The following is a 13,289-nucleotide window of genomic DNA, read 5'->3' as shown; positions in this document are numbered from 1 at the left end:
TGTGCTAGGTGAGCATGCTACCGTTGAGCCACAACCCCAGCCCCTAAATTTACTTATTGATCATACTATGTTTATTTGTCCTTTCTAATATGACTTCTTATCCTATAATTGTTGATGGAACAGCTCCCAAATGAAAGGTTCTGTTAGAATATATTTTATTCTTTATTCCAACTGGGAAACAATCAATTTGAGAACACGTGGTTCATTTTATCCTTAAAATGAGATTGGACATTCTTCTCACTTTGAAAAAAATGGACAATAATCTTGTTGTCAAGGTGAGTGTTTTGTTGCATGTGTGATTTTGGACGTGCACTTGCTCCTCTGAGCAGGTAAAACTAATTATTTCAAGTTCATAGGTAGAGGAGGGTACATTTGTGTTTTATTTTACTTTGATTTTATTCTCTTTATAAGCATCAATTTTCCTGGTTAACTTTTCATACCTTCTAGAGATGTGCTCAGGTTACATGTCTTTATTTCATTTATGTATCCATGCCTTAATTAATTTTTAGAATGTGTATGTGCCAGCCAGACATTGGTTGGCTGTACAGGAGTCAACAGCACAGTGGTCTCATGGACCTTACAGTTCAGCAGGGAAGACAGCACTTTGCAGATCATTTTGAGTGATGAGTATCATAAAAGATGAACTACAAGCCCTATGTTTGAAGTGACCATAATAACAGTGTAGCTCAATGTGGATAGAAAGTGCTTTCCTGAGAAAGGTGCATTAAAAATAAGTCTTGGTTATAAGTAGGCATTAGTTTAGCAAAGCCCTGGAGATACCTGGTGTTCAGATTTTACTTAGTATGTTATTAAGCATCTTGGCACCAAAGTAAAGAATTTTATTTACCATTTTTAAGTGCTTTTTCCATATGTAGATCCAATATCCTAACTTAAAAATCTAGCATTTCAATTTTTACATTCCAAAATTTTAATCAGGCCTTTCCATTCTTTTTTGGAGTTGTGCGTGAGTGCCAGTGAGGGTGTCTTTTCAGTCACCAGTAATGAAGCAGTTCATGTCCAACAATAGACTAATAATGTTAGATGTTAATTTGAAGGGCATCCTAATGTTCACAGTGAACCAAAATGTTCAGAAAACACTTACTTGAGATTTACACTGTTTAATTTATAAGGTCAGCCCTAGGAAAGACACAGTCCTGCAATCAAATATGTGTTCACACTTGCAATGAGTGTTTCTGGCTCCTCTGATGTTAGCTGCATGCTAATTTATTTCTGGGGCTAGCAGACATCAGCTTCTTTCTGAGCTTTGCTGGAGTGGATGTGTGAGAATGAGTGAGTATGTGCATATTTTGCAGGTATATTTGTTAAGTGATGTAAAAATCAGATAATCCCTTCTTTCGTTGAAAAGGGAGGCATTTTTGAAGAGATCTCATGATTTTTAAAAAATATTAGTCCCTCTTCCCCCATACTAATATAGCTAGTTATCAGATGATTTGAACCAGTGTCTTTTCTCCAGGAAGGTAAAGCCATTGTCAGAGAAAACTTAGTTTTGATATGCTTTAGATAAAGAAAATAATCTCCCCCCAAATATAAATGTGAATAAAAATACTGTTGATTATGTCAGGATTTAGTTAATATTCAGTGATGAAAGTAAGCTCTGGAAGAAGAGACTATTCTGTTCTTGCTTCCCACCATGTCTGCACAGCTTAACACTGCCAGCATGTCTAATAGATGCTCAGTGAATGTCTGTATGCAAATGAATTTCCCATGAGCATTTTACTTCACAGGAGTTAGAATGAGCTGAGATCTCCAAGGTGCTACATTTTAATCTTTCACAATTATGGTCTTGGATGCTATTGAGGAACTAGGGTTCCATGTCAAAGGACAGTTGTCTGCTCATTTCAAATTTAATCAACCTCTCAGCATTTTATTTGCTAAGAAATTAAACAGCACATGTCCTGAGGGCATTAAACTACCCTTATACTTATTTTTAAATCCTGATGTAATTTTGCTCACCCGAGAACCTTTAAGGTGCTGAGTAGTTTAATCTGTTGGTGAGTTCTTTCGGAAATATTTAAATTTGGAGACTCACCATTTCGGGACTCGAAACTCAGGAGGAGGAAGTGTAAGGAAACTTTCCTCAAAGTTGAACAGCAGTGGAGGCCCAAGGGATGTGAAAGGAAATAGTCACCTGGATGCTTACAGTTCGATCAGGCATCTTCCTTAAATCCTGAGTTTGAAGATGAAACAACAGAAGACCATTTCCTTATCATTGTCATATCTTTCAGGTTATATTTATGTTTATGCATATTATTTGTGTTAGGAAACATCTACCAAAATTCTGTATTACTGCCGTGGAATATTCTAGGTGTTTGAGCACTTAATATACAAGACTCATAGTAGGATAGCATTACTGTATTCCACTTGTGGATCTGTTTTTCTCTGTGCATTGTCTTTTTGTTCTTATTAAACAGTGAATCAAATCTACCATTTTCATAAAAATTTCAGTGTCATAACATATGTTGCTGGAGTAAGTGTAACCATTTTCTTACATAACAGCTATGCTAGATAACAAATACTCTGCAGTGCACTGCTAGGCCTCCACACATGCAGGGGAACTTTGAAGCTTTTCTTCTTCTCTGTCAAGAGGTGAGCTAAACATAAATGAGGGAGAAGTAAAAGTAAACTTGGAGAAGTAAAAGTAAACCTCAAGGTTGCACTGGGGGAGAATGCCAACTTCGATGCTGCAGATGGCTGAGAGACTAAGACTGGAGTCACCTGTAGAGCTAGAGCCCAAATCTGTGTTTTACTTTAAGCTGGGACCTTGAAGGTGGTGAAGGTGTTTCCACATGTGTCTCCCTCTGTCTTCGGGCTGAATTTGTCTACAGAAAAGTACTGAGTTTTTACTGACAAGCTATCCATGGATTAATAGAATACTATATGAGCTTGCCATTAGAAAAAAGTTAACCATATGGAAAGGGAAATAAACCACCCTCCATGACATCAGTGGAAAAACAAAACCAAAAAAAGATGGATTTAGAAATAAAGGAATTGCAGATATAGGAATTTTCAGTTATAAGATAATAAATAGTTAAGTGTTTAAAGAAGTAAAATAACTATTAAGGTTAGATCTAACAAATTAAACTACAAATTACTAGGGAGCCAAAAAAGAGACAAATAGCTTTTTTTACTTAAGAAATATTATTATTGAAGCTTGAAACAGAGATTAAGTGAAAATTAGAAAATGATAGAGAGCAAATGAGCTAATCAGCATGAGACATTAGACAATGTTAAAGAGAGAGTAAGGAGATGGAAAATATCAGAGGCAGATAAAAGATATGGAAATATCATAAGATGTTCCAATAGACAATTAGAATCCCAGGAACAGATAATATAGAGAGTGGAGCATAGGTAACCAGTATTTGAGGAGAAAATAAACAAGGATTTTCTAGAACTGATGAAAGGTACTAATACACAGACACATAGCCTACACTAAGCAGCATATATACAAATAAATTTGACAACAAACACATTATGGCAAAAATTGAAACACCAGGTAACACAGATCCTTAAGAGCAGCTAGAGACAAACAACAGATCAACTACTCAGAAAAGATTATTAGGTTAACCAATTTTAGCAATGATGGAAACAGGAAGAAGGAGGAATATTACCAAATATTTTAGGGGGGAAAAATCAACCTAATACTGTCTACCCATCAAAACTATCTTCTGAAAATAAAAGCAAAGGAGTTGGACAACTTAAGACTTGGGAAAGATCTTGATACATCTAAACAAACATAGCCTTCATTTATGCAGGTTAAAAAGAAAGGGACTAAGGAATTAAGCAATGTTTCTCTGGATATCTGAAGGGAAAATGACCAGAATTAAGATCTAAGATGTTCGAATTGTGTGCAGTTAGTGAGTTTGAACCTCATTATGAATACTTGGAAAAATTAAGGATAACTAATGAAAGAATAGGAAATGAGTACATAGTTTCCAAAGCTGTAGAGTAGAAAAATGGAATAGTGAAGTAAAGAACTCATATAAAATTCAATCTATCTTTTTAAGCATGTCAAGAGAGGGTATATGAGAAAAGTTGGACAAATAGAATTTTAGAAGTAAAATTGTAAAAAAGCCCACATATCAAAAATGTTAATGAGAATTGTGGATTAAACTTGCATCTTACAAGATATTATCAGACAGTATTAAAAAAGAAAATCCAACCTTCTGCTGTTTATAGGATATGGAATTGTACCTAAAATACAAATGTTTGGAGAGTTTGAAAGAAAAGAATAGACTGAGTTAAACCAGATAATATAAATCAAGGGAAAGTTGAAAGGGCTTTTTAAATCTCATATAATAGACTTTAAGACAAAGAGCAGGAATAAGTTTAATTCATTCCATCTACAGTTCTAAATGCATGAAATAAAAATAGGTAAAGCAAAAATTGATAGAGGAGCTACAGGAAAAATACAATGAACCACAATCTCAGTGGTGAGCTACTCTTATTAAATGTTAAGAAGAAATTCTTTTTCAAAATTTCAAAGATTTGACCAACAGATTAATAAACCTAATTTATATAAATTTAAAAAATATAAACTCTACACCAAACAATTAGAGACTGCTTTTCAGTCAGGTTCGGACTAGCTACACAATCTGAGAGTTTTTAAGCCAAAAAGAAGTCAGATTTCAGGAATATAGGATCACATTTCCTTTGAGTGCATTAACATAGACCTCAGAAACTAAAAGATAAGCATGGATGAATTTGCATGAAGCAAATACTAATCGAAAAATAAAATCACTTTATTAATTTCAGAAAAGATAGACTTTAAGACCAAAAAACATTAGAAGAGTTAGGAATACTTTGTGTGTGCATTTTTTTTTTAAAGAATTTTTTTTTTTTTTTTTTTAGAGAGAGAGAGAGAGAGAGAGAGAGAGAGAGAGAATTTTAATATTTATTTTTTAGTTCTCGGCAGACACAACAGCTTTGTTTGTATGTGGTGCTGAGGATCGAACCCGGGCCGCACGCATGCCAGGCGAGCGCGCTACTGCTTGAGCCACATCCCCAGCCCTTGTGTGTGCATTTTTAGAAAATGAATTTGGCAGTTCTGACAATATCAGATATTCAAATTCATTTTACTCCCCAGAAGAAAATCCTTAACTTTTCTAGATAGTTGTGCAAAAATGTTCATAATTGTATTTTTGAAAAAGAAAACAACCAAATAAAAAGTAAACAAAGAAACAAATGAAATGGTGAAAAAAAACCCTAACTGTCCATGACAGATTAATTAAATAATTTGTAGAAATTTCACAGAGAGGAATATTATACAGTAGTTAATTTGCCATAACTGACAGTTTACTGCAGGATGAATTTCATGAGCTTAATTTTGGCTGCTTAAAAATAAGCAATGAAGGGACCAGGGTTGTGGCTCAGTGGTAGAGCACTTGCCTAGCATGCGTGAAGCAGTGGGTTAAATCCGTGGCACTACATACAAATAAGCAAATAAAATAAAGGTATTGTGTCCATCTACAATTAAAAAAAAATAAAAATTAGCAATGAAGATTATTTACAGTTGGATAGCATTTTTTATAAATTCTAGAATTAGCAAGATAAAACTATTCTTATGTATAGTTGTATCCTACAAATGTTTATACATATTCATATATGTTCAACTATACCATAAATATTATTTTATTATATATATACAAAATTTGCCTATGGCTACATATGTCTAGAGATTCATCTTTATATAGTTTTATATCTATGATGTACATGTGTTTATATTTATTTAATATATTCAACCATATCAGAACTGTTATTTTCTTTATCATCTCTTCAACCTCTGCTTGTGTCTAGCTATATATAGATTTCTATTAAAATAAAATCCAAGTCTGTGATTCTATGATTATGGTCCACTTTTTAATTTGTTTGTTAACTTAGATAAAAATGCATATGAGTGTATGTGTGTTTCTGTGTCATTAGCATTACATGATACAATTTTAAAATAAAATTGAGTCATTGATTCTTATTACTGTACATGCCCAGCAAATATATGAATATGTGCTCAACATTTCTTGTTATTAACTAACTACTTAAAATCAATATTCAACTATTTATTGTTGACTTACAAGTGGAAAAATGCCCATATGTTTTAGTAGCACCTGTCCATTGGGAGATTTATAAATGAGATTTGAAAATTTCAAATGTTATTCGTGTCTTTTAGTTATAAAATATGTAAACTCAGGCTGAAGTAATTAACATTGGATACAGTAGATGGTCAGATTAATATAGCTACCGCTCATTTGCTGTCTTAAAGAGTTCTGTGAAGGAAGATGAAGTGTAGGCTCTGCTAATTTGGAAAAGTAGAATTTATGACAAGCACTTAATTATCCACATATCTGAAAATGCCAAGTACATAGAGCATTAGCACAGGGTTTCTAAAAGGGTGAGGGCCGTGAAGGTGGCATTTAGATTTGTGTATTTTACGTGTCATGTGTTTTTAAACAATGCCTAGTAACTCAGTGGCCTGTAATACCTTGATATATATATAATATTTTAATTTGAAAATTCCCATTGAGACACACAGAAATTACCAAGGATGTTCTAGCCCATCAGGAGAATAGCTTGCAATGCCACCTTCTTTTTTTGGTACACATTATTTATGAGAAATTTCAGAAAGGTCCTGAAAACTGTGTAAGACCAGGTATCTAGTTTTATTCCTGACTTTTGTTTCATATTAATATCTCTAAATTATTTCCCATTCCTTGGTTTCTTTCTATTTTATGGAAAGACTCACCTTTCTATTTTGAAACTTTGTAGGGGATGCCTTCCTTTTGAAAGTGAATCTTACCTTGAAACTTTTCAGATATGACACTAGTTGTTTTTTTCTTTTTATCCTAAAAAGAAGATGATGTGTTATACACTAGAAGATAAAGCCCTCAGCCTCCTCCCAATCTAATTATTGCAAGTGAGGAAGTATTATCAGATTATTTCAATTTAAAAATGCAAGTTCTATGGACTGAACATAATTTTATTCAGATTTTCAGTTTTTCTTAGATTATATTCTGTAGACTGCTCCTGCTAAGGTTGAATATTCTATTTCCTGCTGCTAAAGGATTGATCTGATTATCCATCAATAATTCTATTTTTGTCTTTGTCCTTCAGATACTCGCATCTCCTTTCTTTCATTCTATAGTGGCAGCTGTGTAACATGCCATGCATAGATTTATATACCAGTCAAGTATGTGTTACAAAAATGACTAGATTTTTTTAGAGGTCAGATTGACTCAGCTATGTTTGCATTTAAATATTTAATAACCTTCATTTAACATACTAATGTGATAATTTTCTATAATCGTTTGATAATGTTATTACCAAAAATATTGCTCAAAGTCTAATTGATTGTATCTATCATTTGTTCATTTACTTTGAGGCTCCATTTCGTCATTGAAGAAAAAAAACTGTGGCTCACACTATTCAAAGTGAAATGCAGTTGGAGGGAGAGCTTTTCAAGTAATGACATAAATCTCTAGAAGTTAACATTTAAAGGAAAAAGAAAGCATCATTTGGAGCTGTGCTTTGCATATACCACAACTGATTTGCTATGAAAATAGAAATTTTTATCAGAGGATAGTCCATGAGTAGCATCTTTTAGCTGTCCCCCGCCCCCACCCCTGCCACCTGGAAGCATTCCTTCTTCCTTTATGAATTGTGAAAACAATTTATAATAATCTCTACTAATGAATGGAATGCTACTGTTAGGTCAGAGTGCCACTATGCATTAGAACATGGAAGGGTCCAGAATAGATGTTTTTTTCTTTTCTTTTTTTTTTTTAATAGCACATGAACTTTCTATTAAGTAGGATAATGTATGAAACATTTATTCTCACAGAAATTCTAAGTCATTTGAATTAAGTTCAATGTGGTCTTTTTCTTTTTAACACAGTTTTGATATTTCTTTCCTGGAGGGAAATAATATTTTAGCTCTTTAATCAGAGTTTTTGATTCATCTCCTGATTGCTCAAAAGTATAAGTATGTCCCAAATCTTGCGTGGGACATACTTGCATTAAAATATCATTTATTTATTATCAAAAATTCAAATTTAACCAGGAGTCCTCTGTTTAATCTGGCAAGCTTATACTAAGAAGGTCTACAAAATGACATCTTTTCTCAGGTAGCATGAGGAGACTGTTTGTTCTCCAGTTGGCAGAGGGTACATAATGTAAATTAATGCAAAGCATACACTATTTGTAGTATCTTCAAATTAGTCTGGCTTAATGTAGCCAGAAGTTCTAGGAGTTTGTAAAAAACGAAGAGTTTATTCAGAGTACCACTCAAAATGTACCATCTGCAAAATACCTATGTACCTCTTAATATTTCTGTGCTACGTTATGACTCTACATATTAAATAGAGCATCCTGAACATCCCCAGGGCTGTGATTGTTCATTCCTTTGGTTATTAAACAGATAGTTAGTGACTCTACAGACATTTTGAGGTAGGGGCTATACAAAAATGGGTCAGCTTTGATCCTGATTTGGGGGCAGTAATAGTATAACTACATATTAAGATTATAGTCAAGATTTTAATAGAGGACAATGTGTTAAAAAGTCCTAAGGTGAAGACGAAATTTTAGAATAACCCAGAGGAGACACTAGATTTATTCTTGGATTGAATCATTTGGGAAGGATTTATGGATGGGGTGTGGTTAAAGTTGGCGTTGGGAACTATAGGAAAAATTCCTTGAGTGTCTTTGAAGTTTCCATATTAATGCTGATAAAATAAAATGCATTTAATAGGTTGGAGGAGAGTCCAGACTAATGTAGTTTCATAATGACTAAACTTTTATTTTTGAATAATGTTCTTATATCAGGGTTTGTAATAATCTAGTCTTATCTTTGTAGGTATAGCATTGTATTGAAGGTCTTCTCAGTGTTTAAACACTGACAATAGACATGGAATAATAGACATGAACAATAGTAAAAATAGTATATCTTTCCCTCAATATTGTTTAATGTGAATTGACCTCACTATGCTTCAGCATCTTCATCTGTGAAGTGGGGATGGAAATATGCAGTTTGTGTACTTGTGTGTAATATGTATGAATGACCTTATCACTAAAAAAGACAGACTATCCTCAAACAATGAAATTAAAAAAAAATAAGTTTGGGATTGTTCTTAACAATTTCATGTCTGTAGTTTTAATTTATACAGCTATTAATGTTGACTCTCAGAAGTGGTTGATAATGTATGTGCTTCAAATGGTAAAATAATGTTACTCATCATAAAAAATTCATTTGAGATGTTCTGCAAAGCGCTGAGTAGATATATACATATATGTATACACACACATTATATACACATGTGTGTATATATACATATTTATCTACTCACTGAGAGTTAATTGCAAGCTATGTCATTACCTATCTTGAAGTCTTTTCTGACAATAACTGCATGGATTTTCCTACTCGTGGTGTGGTTTGGGGACCAAGAGCATCAGCATTGTCAGAGAGCTTATAATAAATGCAGACTATCAGGTCTTAAGCCAGACTTCCAGAGTCCAAATCTGGACTTTTAACAAGATCCCCTGGTGATTCCTGTGAATGTTGGAGTTGAGAAGCACTGTTCTCAGTGTTAGTATAAGTTAGTGAAAATTTTATATTGCTTCAAACTTTTGAAAATAATGCTGTCTTTTTAATCATTTATTTAGGATTAATATAAGGAGAGAGGAATTCTTCAAGTCTCAAGAGTACCTTGTAGCAAATTACCTTTTCTGGTTCACCTAGTGGTATTCAATGGCCTGAAAGATGGAGCATTTTAACATTTTGCTGATTCGTTGTTTGGCTTTACTCTCTTTTCTTTGTGCCACCATCCTTGGCTTTTACTCTCTTTTCATGAATAGCAGTTAACAGCCAAATCTTAAGATTCTGAAGATCAGGGGTAGTAACCTCATTAATAAAGCCTTAGGGGCTGGGTGATGCCTTGAATTTTATACACCAAGTCCTTTAGAATCATGATGTATCTAGTAATGTGGTTTTTAGATAGATTCTGGTCCTTGAGGATCTTTTGAAAATTCAGATTCTCAAGTTATGATGACCAGGACATTCTTGTTTAGAAGGACAAGAAGGCCTTGGAATCTGTATTCCACAGCCTGTTTTGCAAACCATTATTGTCCTTGGTTTCTTTTCTGTCCTGTCAAAGACCTTTCCCAACCCGATGTTTTCATTTGCCATATTGTCAGTAATTTCATTTATTTTTATGTCATGTGAAAATTTCAGGCAGCGGAGGATAGAAAAAAGAAAGCATTTAAAAATTCTCCAATTTTACTATAAAATGGGCTTAATACTTTATTGCCTCTAGCGCCTAGTTCATCTAGGTATGAGTGCTTTGAACAATTAAAAGATAAGATATGTGAATTGAGCTTATTTTTATAAGCTTGTTTTTATAACCATCTTTTCTGTTAATGTGTTTTCCTTTTCAATATAAAAGGTCCTTTCTGAAAAGTTTCTTCTGCGATTTTTGCCTTCTTCTTGCTTATTACCCACCCCACTGTTGTCTGTGTTCAGATACGGATACTGTACCTGTATCATGTACAGTTCTCCTGTATCATGGATGGTTTTGTCTGTGGTGGTTGGATCAAGAGCTCCTCTGTGGAGCAGATTTGAGGAGTTGCTGAGACCTGTCTGGAGTCAGGAGTTGTCCATTGGGACAGAAGCTTCAAAATAGCAAACATAGAAGTCCTAGACACCTGCCTCAGGTGTGATACTTTGTAAAGAATGCCCATCTGGGTGGGGCCTGGGACCTTGTATATTTGGGAAAAGGTACCAGTCAAATAATGGGTAAAAGATGTTTGTATTCATCTGTTTGGTGAAAGGATAGGGATGGCTCAGGAATATTTCTATATTGCCAAATAAGTTATATTAAATCTAATAATAATGACTTAGATGTATTACTAGATACATCATGTTCTGAACTGCTTTGATAAATACACTCACAAGACCTTCCCCAGCTCCTAGCACTTTAAATAAAACACAGCTAAAGCACTTATTATCTTTGTTGCTCAGAATTTTAAGACTCTGGGTTTAACTACTATTGATGAAAAGGGAGTAAAGCTTAACAATTAAGCAATAAACTGCAATATATTCAATCACTGAGGCCCTTTGAAGCAAAGAAGGCATAGGACATATTCCACCTGGAAGTGTCCTAAAAAAAAGAGTCTTCTAGGAAATAAATTTGGTTTTAAAAGTGGTTTATGACATGGTTGACGTACATGGGGGAATGGAAAAGATGGTACCAATACCAATTTGTCAGTTGAAACTCGTATTTAGAAAGAGTACCCATGGAGATTCACATGGAGCTGAGGGGCTTTGCTTAGTTTTAGGATTTACACTGGATTTATTTACTTAATACTAGGGTTAATGTTCACAAGGACACATCAAGACACATTATTTTCATTTTATAGAAGAGGAAACTGAGGTTCAGTCAATATTCCAAATCACACACATATTATAAGAATTGAAGCTCAGGCATTCTGGTTCAAGAGTCTGTGCTCTTCAGTGTGTTAAATTGTTTTTCCAATAATAACTGAGAATTTGCCTTTTGCAGGGTTGGGGTGTTCGTGATTGAATCTAGGGCCGTGCACCTGCTGGGCCAGTCCTCCACCATTGAGCTTCACCCCCAGCTCTGCCCTCTGAAAACAAGTTTTTTTGCCATGCTGTGCTCTATGATTTTGATTTTCTTCTCTGTATGTTGATTCTTTCTCTTTCTTGTTGCTCTAGCATTTAGTCTATTTCTTGAAACAGTATCACTATAATCCTTAGGAATTTTTGCTCTAGAGTTATTCATTTTGATAGAAGTGACGGTGGCAATTTATAGTCTTAATTTATAGGCAGGAATCTCATTAGAGATTGAAGCAGAGATCTTACTATGCCAGGGAACCACAGGCTCACTGGCATGCTGGGGCAGTGAGTTCATTAGAATTGTGTTAGGGTGAAGGTCAATCAGAGATTGCTGATGTCCTTCCCAAAATGGATTTATTTTTTAATTCTCATAATTCAATAGGTTTTATACAATATCTTCAGTAGGGTATTTCTTGTTTACATTTTGCCTTTACCCATTTTTATGCATACTTGTCTGCACATTATGGCCTCGTAAACAGATGATTTTAGATTCAAGAGCTTATCTTCCGTTGAATTGTACTGGAAGGTGGTTAGGTTAAGAATGTTCTTTGGATGAGGTTTCCAAAGATTCCAAGACCTGGATCTTAGTTCTTTTCTGTTTTCCTTTGTAATCTTAGTCCTGTCTTGATTTTCTAGCTGTGACTTTTGGTGGCAAGAGTCTTACTTATGGTCATAGACATCTTGCCTTAAGGATGGGATTACTTTCACTTGAGAAAATTAATTTTATTGCTGTGTTTTTATGATCAGTTCATGATCATATCACTTGTCATTTGTTGTTCTTATCTTTACTACTTAATGAAGAAAAATTGAAAGGATTGAAAACAATCTGGTTAAAATGTAAAATTAAATTTACCCAATGAAAATTAAGATTTTAATCATAAATCACATTAAATATTCTTAACAAATACTTACTGAGATTTTGTTTTCTTGCATCTTTGAATTTTGCTTCTATAAAATGAGAAAATTCTTTTGGAATTCCCAGTATCATACATGTCTTTTAAGGTAACTTTAGTTTCCTTAAATTATTATTCCTTAATTCAGAAACTATCACTGCCCCAAAGTGACCACAGCTTGCAGCTGACCATGCTGCTCCCTGCTTATTGCTTCCCTTAATCTTTGAAGATAGCCACCATCTTCACAAGGACCAGTAATACTCTCTCTTGATGGCCCTTTCAGCTTGTTGATTGCCTTTCTTCCTCTTCTCTGTTCCTCTCTTGCTGCAGTGGCCTCTTTACAATGTCTCAGGCTTACTAGAAAGGGCTTCTCTCCCCCTACCTCTTCCTCCAACAAGAATAGCTCCTTTTTATCTTTTGATTTTATATCCTCCCTTAGAAAGTTCTCACTGATGTCTCTAAGCAATCTCCTTTCCCTGCTACCGTCTTACCATTTCATTCTCAGCACATGTCACCCTTCGTACTTATATATTTATATATAACGTTATTTGAAGCTTGCCTCATTTCTGCCTATAGACGAGTAGGCAGAGTGGGCATAGTCCCAAGTGGGCAAGGAATATGTATGGTTCATTCACCTATGTTTCCCCAGTGCCTGGCAACATAGAATTTTGATGATTATCTAAAAGTATATAATATGACTCCATACCTTTAAGTGATGGCTTAGAAAAATTATGTTGTAACTTTGTGGGTAACTCTTAGTA

General features: G+C 34.2%; 1 protein-coding gene across 1 annotated transcript in view; it reads left to right on the top strand.

Moving 5' to 3' along the window:
• The window catches only part of Trps1 (transcriptional repressor GATA binding 1), a 233,410-nt gene that overhangs the window by 57,619 nt on the left and 162,502 nt on the right, over positions 1-13,289 (top strand). The window lies entirely within an intron of this gene.

The sequence above is a fragment of the Callospermophilus lateralis genome, chromosome 16, assembly GCF_048772815.1.
Source record: "Callospermophilus lateralis isolate mCalLat2 chromosome 16, mCalLat2.hap1, whole genome shotgun sequence".
NCBI lineage: Eukaryota > Metazoa > Chordata > Mammalia > Rodentia > Sciuridae > Callospermophilus > Callospermophilus lateralis.
Note: the sequence above shows the minus strand (reverse complement) of the source record. Positions and strands in the feature narration are given on the sequence as shown.